The sequence below is a fragment of the Hemiscyllium ocellatum genome, chromosome 21, assembly GCF_020745735.1.
Source record: "Hemiscyllium ocellatum isolate sHemOce1 chromosome 21, sHemOce1.pat.X.cur, whole genome shotgun sequence".
In the NCBI taxonomy this organism is placed as follows: domain Eukaryota; kingdom Metazoa; phylum Chordata; class Chondrichthyes; order Orectolobiformes; family Hemiscylliidae; genus Hemiscyllium; species Hemiscyllium ocellatum.
Genome location: NC_083421.1, coordinates 5,657,062 through 5,671,250, shown reverse-complemented (window position 1 = coordinate 5,671,250; position 14,189 = coordinate 5,657,062). Strand labels below are relative to the sequence as shown.

General features: G+C 43.0%; 1 pseudogene; it reads left to right on the top strand.

The window, feature by feature from the left end:
- Nucleotides 1–630: 630 nt before the first annotated feature.
- On the top strand, nt 631–9,650 carry LOC132826013 (syncytin-A-like; annotated as a pseudogene).
- Nucleotides 9,651–14,189: the final 4,539 nt, after the last annotated feature.

The window sequence follows — 14,189 nt, the reverse complement described above, 5'->3', positions numbered from 1 at the left end:
TAATCTAAGGTGGGACTGGGATATCACAGGTATTACAGAACAACAGCTGAGGGAGGGACAGGACAGGCAGCTCAATGCCCCAGGGGACAGATGCTGCAGGAAGGACAGAAGGGGAGCTGAGAGAGGAGGAGAGCTGCTGGTTCTGATTGGGTGAAACATCACAGCAGGACTGAGAGAGGAGATTCCTGCGGGACCGCCCAGTGACGCTGTGTTCATGGAATTCATCAATAACAATGGGGCTTCCCTTTCCTCTGATTGGTCTACAGGCCCCGATAGCCCCGCCCTCCTGCACCTTGACCTTCTCAAAATGGCGGCCCAGAGCGCTCCCTCTTCCCTCAAACTAATGGCGGCCGTGACCCTGGGCCGCTTCCCTGACCAGAGACCGCCACCTCCTTCCCCGGGCCTGGAGGGGCTTTTTTTACTTGTATCCTGGACTTGTGAATTCTCTCCGCTCCTTTGACCCAGCGAGGCTCCCACACCCCGGCTCTGAGCGCCGCTCTCTGAAGCCGATCGCAGCCGCTGCCGGAGAAAGCAGCTCCATGTCTCTCTCTCTCTCTCTCTCGATCAATGTGACACTGCGCATGCTCCACATAGAAACCAAACTGCGCATGCGTCTGAGGTTTATAGACAATGCCCAGCCTGGTACTTTTGTTCTTACCCAGAATAATTTTGCTAATCCTCTCTTCCACTTCCCTAGAACTCTGTGGAGGCCTATACAAAAACTCCAAGCAGTGTCACCTCTCCCCTTCTGTTTCTAACCTCAGCCCACACTACCTCAGGAGACGAGTCCTCATGAAAAGCTATCTCAGCCACCATTATACTATCCTCGACTAATATGACTTGCATGCACCCATTGCAGAGCTTCAAACTCCATGAGGCAGCTATACTCTCTATCACAGACAGACTCAGTCTGGAACCTCCTCTGTCCTTAAGACCTTATACACTGCCTGCACTCCTCCATTTCCCCTTTGCATGTTCCCTTTCCAACCTGCCCCATCTGCATCACTCCACAATTGGAAGTGTCAAGGGCAGAAGTCTGTCAAATCGTCTCCGTAACCTATTCTATCCTCCTTTAAGATTTTTTTTGAAATTTTTCTGCTTAATCAATGTTTTGATCATCCATGAAGTACCTTAGGAGATTTGCCATTGTGAAAGATTCCATACAATACGAGTAGTTGTTGTTTTTGCCATACATTAGGAGAAACAGGAATGATGCATTCAAAATTCTACCAAGAAAGTCACTGATAGGTGCAGTGTATAGGCCACCAAATAATAACATCATATTGGGATGGGCAATAAACAAAGAAATAATTAATGCCTGTAAAAATGGTACGGTTATTATCATGGGTGATTTTAATGTACATGTATTTTGGTCAAACCAGCTTAGTCAGGATAGCTATGAGGAGTTCATTAAGTGTATCTGTGATATTTTACTTGAACAGTATGAAGTGGATCTACAAGGAAGCAAGCTATCCAAGATCTGACCCTCTGCAATGAGACAAGAATAATTAGTGACCTCAGAGTTAGGGATCCTCTCGGAAGAAGTGATCATCGTATGGTTGAATTTAATACATATGGAGAGTGTGAAGATAAAATATAATTTCTGGGTCCTGTGCTTGGACATGAGGAACTACAATAGAATGAGGGAGAACCTTGATAACGTAGACTGGAAACAAAGATTTTATGGTGGGACAGTTGATGAGCAGTGGAAGATTTTCAAAGACATTTTCCAAAGTCCTCAGCAAAGGTATATTCCAATTGATATGGTTAATGTAATTTCTGCAGTTTCACACACACACACATATTTCTTTATTCACACATATACACACACACACACCCAATTCACGCACACACACACACACACACAAAGACACACTAAGACCCACACACACATGCACACTAGACCCACACTACCTTCACACACACACACATATACATTCACACACCACACACATATTACACACACACACACACACACTCTTGGTATAAGTGGGGTAATTTCTATACTAAAACAGAAATTTAATGAATAAAAGTTGAAATTGTAAGACTAATAATTTACTAAGGCCACAAAGAAGCATGAACTGTAAGTCACCTCTGTAAAGCCAGGAACATGGTAACCTTGGGCAAGAAACCAAGGAATGCTTCAGTTAGACACAGAGGGCAAAATACAATGAAAGCTCTTTTCATGACATACACAAAAATCAATAAATGTTATAACTAGTAGAACATGAAGATAAGGGAATGTGCCAAATAGCAGAAATTGTAAAATAATATAACATTTTAATTAAAGAAATTGGCAGAGAAAAGCGTGAAATGCTTTAATCAATGGAATTGTCATTAATGATTTTTAATGTAAGAAAATCCATAGCGTGAGATGTTTAAACCAATGAAATTATCACCAATGTATTTGAATGGAAAAATAATGTATAAGTATTAGTGCTGTAAAATCTCCCGTTGCGATTTCCGAAGTCTTTTTTGGAAACTCGCCCAATCTTCAAAGATTGAATAAACATCTGTTGCTCCGTTTGTGTGTGTCTCGCATTATTTCGATTTGCCACGGGAGAAGTGATAGCCGGTGGGTATAAGGACTGATACCAGTCAACTTGGAGTTCGCCTTTTTGAACTTAACCTTGCGGACAGTCTCCCTTGATACAAGGGTTAAAGGACAGTCCGCGGTTGGCAGAGTTCGGAGGCAGGACCCGGTTGTTCTGAATCAGATCCCTAGAGTTAGAATAGTTAGCCAAGTGTCAGGAACTATTCTCCGGAGATTCAGAAAGCATAGACAGAAATCACTTATAACAAATTTGGGGGCTCGTGTCCGGGATCCTAAACAGAACTCCCACGGGAGGCTCTAAATGATTCTGGGACACTGTGACACACACAGATGTTTGAGCAAACGATGTGAATAGGTGGCGCTCGCAATAAAGTAAAAAGGTTGAAGCTTCGAAAAAGTAAAAAGGTGATTTTTTACTTTGAGTCGGACAACTCCGTGCACATGATCAAGGTAAGAACCTTCTCTGGTATTTGGGGTTTTCGCAGAATTGAGAAGGGTACACTGCCTTGTCGACTCGGTGGTTGTGACAGGTAACCGGGATACAAGGGCTAATTGAGTAACCAGAGTGTAGGTTAGCCTGAAGACCAACCATGGGTGGCCGAGGTTCCAGGTCTAAAAAGGAACGGGAAGACGAAACCCCAAAAATTCCCCTTGATAGTCCGCTGGGACGAAAATTGGGGAATTGGAGTCCCTATGAAAGTCGGGGCTTAAAGAAAAAGGAAATGATAAAATACTGTTGTTTTGTTTGGGCAAAAGAACCCATCCGTCCGCCATCAGTGATCTGGCCAAAATTTGGCTCAGACGAGGATTGGGTTTGTCAAATTTTAAATGATTATGTAAAGAATAAACAGTATCCAGGTTTAAAGGAGAGCGAGTATGCTGCATGTTGGGTAGGGAACCTGACAGCAACTGCTCCAACCCCAGTACCCTTATATCCTTTAACCACTGAATGAGAGTAAGTGGGAAGTGTTAGAGAACTTACCCCCGCCTGTGGCACCCCCGCCATATGCTCTTCAGGAGGAACAACGGCAGCGGCCGTTGGAGAATCGGGAGCGGGATCCAGGGGATCTGGCGAAGGGGACGTGGAAGCCACAGCAGCAGGGGCTGAGGGGGTAAGGAGATCTGCACGACTAAAGGAGAGAGAGATGAGGAGAAAAGGTGATAAAGAAGTAGTGAGACTGTGTCCCCTACGGGAGGTCCCGTTTGGGGAACGGACCACAGGATTTGTTGTAGCCCCATTAAACTCAAATGATATAAGACAACTGAAGTTTATTTTTTTTTTACCAGCAGCTTGCAGTAAGACCGACAGAGAGGGAGAGAGTGCGAGAACTGCTCGCAAAACATTTAACCCTCTGTGATTCGGTTTGAATGCACATTTGTTTGTTGGTGATTGAATGAGGAAGTTTTATTCACTGGAGCTTGAGTTCCAGGATTGTTTTAAATGTGATTTTTATGTAAACTTAACATGATTTATTTTCAATATGTGAAGGACAGTTGTAGTTTCAGTTCAACAGTAGACTGTCGGGAAAAAAGACGATAACTTCCATGGTTATTATCTGAGACCTTGGATTCGGCCATTAGAATTTTTTTAAACTTGAATTGACAAATTATTGTAAGACAGCTCTGATTATTTTATGACCTAAAGTATTGTAATTGAGAAATAATTGGTCAGGAGTACATAAGAAAACTAATTTTGGATCTAAATTAGGGTACTAAATCTGGGTGATTACAGTGGATTTTAAAATTGGGAACTGTATGCATTTTACATTTTAAATATTAAATACTGAATAAATGAACGTAAATATATAAATATGTTTACAAGTTAGGAACAGGCTTTAAAGTTAGTCAAGCATGAATTAATAAATTGGGGTTTGAGGATATGAGAAGCTAGGAACATTGCAATATTTCTTAAAAAAAGGAAGAACGTATCGACTAAAGTGCCGATAGGGGACAAGGAGATTGGGTTTGTGTGTGACCCCCTCACCAGTGGGGAGGTCGGAACATTTAAAAGGAAATGACGATCCTGGTTGAGAATCCGATAGGATTGTCAGAACAAATTAATTTATTTTTGAGGCCCAGTCTGTATATGTGGGCTGAGTTAATGTCTATTTTTGAATATACTATTTACTGGGGGAGAAAGGAGACTTATATGGGGATACTGGATAGGGAAAGTGTTAATTGAGATTAAAAAAAACTAGTAGCAGTGCCGGTATTAAGCTTGCCGGACAATTTGGCATGAGAGGGGGATGGTTAGGGGTGAAGACAAATATCCCCTTCAGAACCCTAACTGGGACCACCACAATATAGAAGGGTGGAATAATATGTTAGACATGCAAAATTTGATAATCCAAGGGATACAAACTTGCATCCCCAAACAACAAAATTTAGCCAAGGTTTTCGACCTGAGGCAGGGAAAGGACGAGTCTCCCTGTGCATTCTTACACAGATTAAGGGAGTCGGTTAGGAAATGTTCGGGTATAGACCCAGATGGGGAAATAGGATGACGGATGGTAAAGGTTCACTTTGTGACAAAGGCATGGCCTGATATCCAGAAGAAGTTACAGAAGATAGAGGATGGGAACGGTAGAAATGAGTCGGAGTTGTTACAGGAGGTTCAGAAAGTATTTGTATAGAGAGACATAATGGCGGAGGAACGGAAGGCTAAGATAATGGTAGCAGTAGTAAGGGAGGACTGTATGAAAGACAAAAGGAGTCGGATAAATAAGGTGGTTATCTAAATCTGAATATTTATGTCTTTGTGGGCCGGCCCCCAATAGGAATTTTGTGTTGGTGAAGATTTATGTGTGTCTTTGTGTGTGTAAATTTGATTGTAAAAAAAAGTCTCTGTGGATGTGAGAATTTGTGTTTGTGTATGGATTTTTTTTAAAAAAGGCTTCTCAGCTAACAAGCAGTTTAACACTTTGTGCTCTGGCTTGAATTCATCTGTTTGTTAATGGTTTTATGTGTGAAACTTGTTGTTTGTCATTTGATTCAGTGTGCTATTTTTGATTGTAATTTTATGAATGCTCAACGTTATTTTTTTTTCTCTCATGATATGATTTTATTAGAACTTAAGGAGGACCCTGATACTGGGAGAAAACAGCAGTATAGGTGGACTGTCTTAGCTGAAGGTTTTACCAAGTCACCAAACTTGTTTGGACAGATCCTAGAACAAGTTCTTGAGGGCTTGACTTTAAGGCCAACTTTAAAGTTAATTCAGTATGTGGACGACCTCCTGTTGTCTGGTCCCACCCAAACTGACACACAGCAGGGAACCAATGATTTATTAAACTACCTTGCAGTGAAGGGATTGTGAGTTAGTCAGAACAAACTACAGTATGTGGAACGGGAAGTAAGATATTTAGGATATCTAATCAGTCAGGGACAGAAGAGAATAAGCCCTGAAAGAGTAAAGGGAATTGTAGAATTAGGACTACCCCGAACTAAGAGGGAACTCCGAAAGTCCCTGGGTTTGCTGGGTTATTGCAGACTCTGGATAGATAATTATGCTACTCTTACGAAAAGGCTATACCTGCAGCTAACAGAGGAGGCTCCGGACAGGGTTAATGGGACCCAGAAGGAAAAATGCTGATTGAAGCTTTAAAAGAAAAAAAAATTAGTTACAGCACCGGTTTTGAGCTTGCCAGATTTTAATAAAGATTTTAGACTCTTTGTTAATGCCAAACACGGGACAGCTTTTGGGGTCTTGACTCAGGAATGGGGTGGACATAGAAAACCTGTAGCTTTCCTCTCCAGAATACTAGACCCCGTTTCACGGGGTTGGCCCGAATGTGTACCAGCAGTAGCAGCCACTGCTAAGCTAGTGGAAGAAAGCCAGAAACTGACGTTTGGAGCACCACTGACTGTGGTTACTCCTCACCAAGTCCACACTATTCTGAATCAAAAAGCGGGACGATGGCTCACAGACTCCCGAATCCTGAAATATGAGGCAGTGCTCTTAGATAGAGAGGACCTTAAGATAGAGGTGGGTGCATGTTCAAATCCGGCTGACTTCTTATGGAAAGGAGGACCATTCATGAGATTGAGTGCAAGGTAGTAATAAGTCAGAACAATTCCAAATTCACACGACATGAGGGGTGGTATCCACCTTCAGGAAAATGAGGCAGGGGAGCAGTGGCTCCGGAATAGATGTACAAAGAAATAGGCTGCTGATAAGGCAGGGGAGAACAGAAACTCTGAGGGGAGATGCGAATTAATATGGGTAACTTGAGAGTGAGTTTCAGGACGTTGAGACAGTAAGTAGACTGTATTGCGCTGAGATTGTTCGTGGGGGCTATACGGCGCGTAGGGCTGCATTGAAAAACGGTAGGTAGGGAGCGGGAGCTCCGGGAGCGGATGCGCCCAGACACAGGGAAAACATTACATTTGACAACTGCGATGTGCTTGAAAGAATTAAAATGTTACTGACAACCGACCCTGAACAGTTCCATATGTAGAGCAGTGACCTCCGGGAAAAAGGGGGGGAAGATCTGCCACATGAGGACTGCCCAGCAGTACTGGAGACTGCGAGTGGAGATAGTTGGGGAAAAGAATTAGCACCTGAAGACCTGGTGGTCGAGGGGAGGTCGCTATGAGCTCCGATGCGCAGACACAGGAGACAGTGGCAGGCAGACATAGACAGAGAGACCAACACCGTATGAGAGAGACAGAGAGAGAGAGAGACAGAGAGAGAGAGATTGGCTGTGTGTGAGGACCTACAGAGAGAGAACGGAAGCTATTACATTTTGTTGTGTTTCTGGCTGAAAGTCATCTGTTCGTTAGTGCATGAATGTTTGAGTGTTTATCACCTAGAGCTTGAGTCATGAGATATGTGTATCTGTAAATATGTTGAGACCCTGGGCTTCGCTGTTTCTTGTTTACTCCACCAGGGATTCCTGACTCAGACACCACCTCTGGATTTCGCTGTGCACACTATTGAACCCGGTGAAGGGGTTTTGATCAAACATTGACAACAGCAAACTGTCAAACTTGTGTGGGACGGCCCGTTCCTAGTACTCCTCACCATTGAACGGCGGAGAAAGGCTGGCAAATGGCCAGTCACCTCTCCAGTTAAGAAAGGAGTCTGGACAGCTGAATCAACACGTGACCCACTATAACTCAGACTGAACAGACTTTGATTAACTGACTATACTATGGCGACGTGAGTGCGGGGACTGTTTCCTCAGAATTGTATGTTAACCTTGTTTTGTGCTTTGATATATTGTTTAAGTTCTTAGCACTAGTCAGAATTATGCTGCTATTCCTGTTACTTCTGAGTTTTGCTCATATATCTTTTTCAGATGTTGTGTTAATGATTTCTGTTTCGGAATTTCCACAAGTTATAAAAATTGATGCTTGCAGCCTAAGTAGAATGCCCAGATGTAGAGTTTCAAAGGGAATATCTTTCCTCCAAGATATTTCTTCACACCCTACCGAACCGCAAAAGCCACCGCCTAGCATCACTATCCATAGAGCCCCCTTTAGCCCAGCCCTAAACTGTTTTGACAGGAAGTGTCATCCTATATATCTCACCATTAAAAATGCTTCCTCTGAAGACTCATTTCCCCATAAAAATGTGTCCCAACTCCTTAGTAAGGATTTAAAGATAGAGATGACAGTGTATGGGAAGCGTTTTGTGGACTGCTGTTTTTGAATTGGCGTCGGATGGGGACAGCCTTTGGGATTCCTTGATTCTAAACTGCAACCTTTAACCCCTTACACTGATCCAAAGTCACTGCAGATTATAGAGGTTAAAGACCTGAGACAGACTCTTGAAATAGAAACAGGATATGGATAAACAAATGCCTGGATTGAATGGGTTAAATATACTGTAAAAAGCCTGAACAAAAGCAATTGCTATGCATGTGCCTCCGGTAGGACAGTGTCTCAGGTAGTTCCTTTTCCGCTCGGGTGAGAGCGAAACAAACAGGGCATGGAATGCATGATAGCCCTATATCAAGATGAGACTGCATGGAAAAATCCGAATTGTGCCTCTTTGTCTTTGATGTTCTCTTCCTTAAAAGGACATAAGAGGCAAGCTCCCCCTGTGTTTTCTGCCGCTGTTGGGAATCATACATCGTGTGTTTATAGACAGGGTGGATCTATTGATTTGGGGGAGCTGAGATTGTGTTCGGTGATTAAAAATGTTACTGAAGCAGTGGAAGGAAGAAATTACTCATCTTTAAACGTTCCCCGAGCGGATCTGTGGTGGTATTGTGGAGGGAATATACTGAGACCCACCCTGCCCCCTGATTGGAAGGGGATATGTGCAATTGTACAATTGGCAATACCATTCACCCTGGCATTTGAAAGAGAACAGTTAGTTGGGAAAAAAGGAAGAGATAAGAGATCACTGCTATCCACTTCTTTTGATAAAGGGATTTATCTTGATTCAATAGGGGTCCCTAGGGGAGTGCCTGATGAGTTTAAAGCTCGTAACCAGATTTCAGCAGGCTTTGAATCATCCCTATTCTGGTGGGTAACGATTAATAAGAATGTGGATTGGATAAATTACATTTATTATAACCAGGCACGATTTATTAACCACACTAAAGAGGCAGTAAAGGGTTTGGCTGAACAAATGGATGCAACCAGTCGTATGGCTTGGGAAAATAGGCTAGCCTTGGACATGCTCTTAGCTGAAAAAGGGGGCGTTTGTACTATGATAGGTCCTCAATGTTGTACTTTCATTCCAAATAATACGGCCCCTGATGGCTCAGTGACCCGTGCCCTGGAGGGTCTCCAGGCTCTGGCTGATGAAATTGCTGAGAATTCAGGTGTAAATACTAATTGGACTGGCTGGCTAGAGCAGTGGTTCGGTAAATGGAAGGGTGTGATGGTTTCAGTGGTGATTACGCTTCTGTTAGTAATCGGTGTTTTAATTGCTTTGGGCTGTTGTATTATTCCCTGTCTGCGTGGTCTAATTACCCGCCTTGTTGAGACTGCATTGATGAAAAGTGACCCTAATTCAGTAGTGGGCATTCACCTACAAGCAGATGCAAACGATACTGAAGCTGATTGGAATAGACAAGCTATTATCATGTTGCAAAAATTACAGACTGAATAAAAAGACAGGGGGAATTGATATGGTTAATGTAATTTCTGCAGTTTCACACACACACACATATTTCTTTATTCACACATATACACACACATACACCCAATTCACGCGCATACACACACACACACACACACACACATACACAGATACACACTAGACCCACACACACACAAAGACACACTAAGACCCACACACATATACACACTAGACCCACACTACCTTCACACACACACACACACATATACATTCACACACCACACACATATTACACACACACACACACCCAATTCACACACACACACACACACACACACACACTCTTGGTATAAGTGGGGTAATTTCTATACTAAAACAGAAATTTAATGAATAAAAGTTGAAATTGTAAGACTAATAATTTACTAAGGCCATAAAGAAGCATGAACTGTAAGTCACCTCTGTAAAGCCAGGAACGTGGTAACCTTGGGCAAGAAACCAAGGAATGCTTCAGTTAGACACAGAGGGCAAAATACAATGAAAGCTCTTTTCATGACATACACAAAAATCAATAAATGTTATAACTAGTAGAACATGAAGATAAGGGAATGTGCCAAATAGCAGAAATTGTAAAATAATATAACATTTTAATTAAAGAAATTGGCAGAGAAAAGCATGAAATGCTTTAACCAATGGAATTGTCATTAATGATTTTTAATGTAAGAAAATCCATAGCGTGAGATGTTTAAACCAATGAAATTATCACCAATGTATTTGAATGGAAAAATAATGTATAAGTATTAGTGCTGTAAAATCTCCCGTTGCGATTTCCGAAGTCTTTTTTGGAAACTCGCCCAATCTTCGAAGATTGAATAAACATCTGTTGCTCCGTTTGTGTGTGTCTCGCAGTATTTTGATTTGCCACGGGAGAAGTGATAGCCGGTGGGTATAAGGACTGATACCAGTCAACTTGGAGTTCGCCTTTTTGAACTTAACCTTGCGGACAGTCTCCCTTGATATAAGGGTTAAAGGACAGTCCGCGGTTGGCAGAGTTCGGATGCAGGACCCGGTTGTTCTGAATCAGATCCCTAGAGTTAGAATAGTTAGCCAAGTGTCAGGAACTATTCTCCGGAGATTCAGAAAGCCTAGACAGAAATCACTTATAACACAGTGAAATGGAAGGACTGTAAGAAAAGGTGTTCTCTACGATGGGTATCTAAGGAAAGTGATCAAATTGAAAGGCATACAAAGTGGCCAAAACCAGCATGAAAGTAGAACTGGGAAAACTTTAAAGGTCAACAGAAAGCCACAGAAGAGCTACAAAGAAATGTAAGCTCGAACATGAGAAAAATAAACTAGCACAGACTATAAAGACAGATAGCAAATGTTTCTATAAACATAAATAATGAGAAAAGAGTGGCAAAAGTAAACGTTGGTCTTTTGGAAAAAGAGAAGGAGCATTTAGTTACGGGACATCACAGTGGAGGATACTAATATCTTGCCAGTAATTAACAAAGACACAAAGGTAGGTGAGGATATGGAAGCTATCATTATTACAGAACAGCTAGTTTTGGACTGTTGGAGGTAATTGAGCTAATAATAGAAAATTCTCTTTTCCCTGACAGAATGTATCCCAGGAGAAATAGCAAATGCACTGACAGTAATTTTCCAAAATTCACTGGACTTCATGGCAGTCTCAGCAGTTTGGAAAGCAGCAAAAGTGACGCCACTGTTTTAAAAAGGAGGTGGACAAAAGATGGGTAATTATACCCCAGACAGCTTCTTCTCTATAGTGGGAATGATGCTTTGATCTAGTATCAAGGAAGAAATAGCAGGGACTTGATAGAAATTGTCCCATTGGACAGATACAGCATGGGTTCATGAAGGGCAGGTCATGCTTGAAAAATCTTTTGGAATTCTATGAAGACATTTCAAGCAAGTTGAACAATGTGGACCCAGTGGATACAGTGTACCTGGATTTCAAAAAGGTGCTGTGCAAGAGGCTGTTGCATAATATAAAGGTATATGGCATTAGGGGTATAGTATTAGCATGGATAGAAGATTGGTTGACTAACAGGAAGCAAAGTGTGGGGATAAATGCATATTATCCTGGCTGGCAATCAGTGACTAGTTGTGTGCCTCAGGGATCAGTGTTGGGACTGCGATTATTTAGAATTGATACAGATGATTTGGAGTTGGGGACCACATTTAGGGTGTTAAAGTTTGCTTATGACACGATGATGAGTAGCAGGACAAAGTGTGCGCAGGACTGTGGAACTTTGCAGAGGAACATAGATACATTGAGTGAGTGGGCAATGGTCGGTCATATGGAATATAATGTTCATAAGTGTAATGTCATACTGTTTGGTTGGAGTAACATTAAAAAGAGATTATTAATTGAATTTTAAAAAGTTGCATTTTTGCTAAGCAGAGGCACCTGAGTATCCTACTGCATGAGGGTTGGTCACCAGGTATAACAATCAATTCTGAAGGCAAATGCAATTTTGTCCTTCTATGCTGAAGGGATTGTGCTTAAAAGCAGATGTTATGTTCCAGCTGTAATGGGTGCTGGTGAGGCCACACCTGGAGTACTCCATGTAGTTTTTATCTCCTTAGTTGAGAAAGGATGTACTGGCACGAGAGGCTGCTGCTGCATCAGGTGGTTGTGTGTTTTTAACTTTGTCCCTCACTCTGGGCGGCACGGTGGCACAGTGGTTAGCACTGCTGCCTACAGCGCCTGTAGACCCGGGTTCAATTCCCGACTCGGGCAACTGGCTGTGTGGAGTTTGCACGTTCTCCCCGTGTCTGCGTGGGTTTCCTCCGGGTGCTCCGGTTTCCTCCCACGGTCACAAAGATGTGCGGGTCAGGTGAATTGGCCAAGCTAAATTGCCCATAGTGTTAGGTAAGGGGTAAATGTGGGGGTATGGGTGGGTTGCGCTTCGGCGGGTCGGTGTGGACTTGTTGGGCCGAAGGGCCTGTTTCCACACTGTAAATCTAATCTAAGTCTAATCTAATCTAATCTTGCAATTTATGCAGAGCAACAAAAGCCAGGAAGCAGTGCGCATGCTCCAGCCAACAATAGTCCCCGGATGATTGATGTCAGCGGTGGACCAATGGAAGTACAGGGGCGGGACTGGAGGACCTGGCGAGGCGGTTGGCCCTCCGACCAATCAGAGTGAATGAGAGGCGGGACTTGATTATACCACGTGATCATCCTCGCGGACCGCGCGGCTGTGCGGGCGGGAGCTGTCGGTAAGGAAAGAAATAAACAGCAGCAAGCGGGAGGGAAATGGTGTCGGTCTGGGCTGAGAGGTTTTGCGAACATTTGGTGCACATCGGAAAAGACAAATTTGAAATTTACAGTCTCGTTTTTGCAGTAAACCGGAAAATGCCTCATTTCGCGATTGACTCGAGTCAGTGCCGCCATCTTTAATTGGGGCAACGATTCACTGGACACGTGCAGCCGCCATCTTTGTAGGGGGCAAAGTTCAGAGGGGAGTATGTGCAGCTCTCCCTGATAGAGAGTCATGGGGCAGGATTTACACAGAGCACATTCACACCCAGGGAAATGGATTTTTTTTCTCTGGATTTGTTTCGTCATTCGTTTAAATGATTTGGATGTGAATAGAGGCGGTACCGTTAGTAAGATTGCTGGTGACACCAAAATTGTTGGGATTGTGGTCAGTGATAAAGGTTGTCTCAGAATACAATGGGATATTGATCAGATGGGCCAATGGGCTGGGGAGTGGCAGATAGGGTTTAATTTAGATAAATGTGAGGTGTTGTATTTTAGAAAAGCAAATCCGAGCAGGACTCACACACTGAATTGTAAGGTCTTGGAGAGTCTTGCTGAACAAAGAGACCTTGGAATGCAGGTTCACAGTTCCTTGAAAGTAGAGTCACAGGTCGATAAGACAGTGAAGAAGGCATTTGGTATGCTTCCCTTTGTTGGTCAGAGCGTTGAGTACAGGAGCTGGACAGGACATTGGTTAGGCCACTTTTGGAATATTGTGTGCAATTCTGGTCTCCCTATTATCAGAAGGAGGCACTTAAACTTGAAAGGTTTGAGAATTGATTTTCAACGATGTTGCCAGGGTTGGAGGATTTGAGTTGCAGGGAGAGGCATAATAGCGGGGGCGATTTTCCCTGGAGTGTCATAGGCTGAGGTGTAATTTTGAAGAGATTTATATGATCGTGAGGGGCATGGATAGCGTAAATATACAAGGTGTTTACCCTGGGGTGGTGGAGCCCAGAACTAGAGGATATAGGTTAAGGGTGAGAGGGGAAAATTCAACAGGGACCTAAAGGGCAACAAAAATTGTAACATTTCAAAGGCAGTTGAATAGGAAGGGTTCAGAGGGATGCCGGCCAAGTGCTGGCAAATGGGAATAGATTAGGTTCGAATATTTGGCTGGCATAGATGGGTTGTACTGAAGAGTCTGTTTTGGTGCTAGACATCTTTGACTGTGGGATCATAAAACTGCTCCGATTTGCCTCTGAGCACCTTGATGTCCACTTGTTCACTATCTAGCTTCCTCAGTCTCTGAGTGTATTTTTGCTCTGTTTAGTATTTTACTGTTATGTTCACAGACCTTTCAGTAA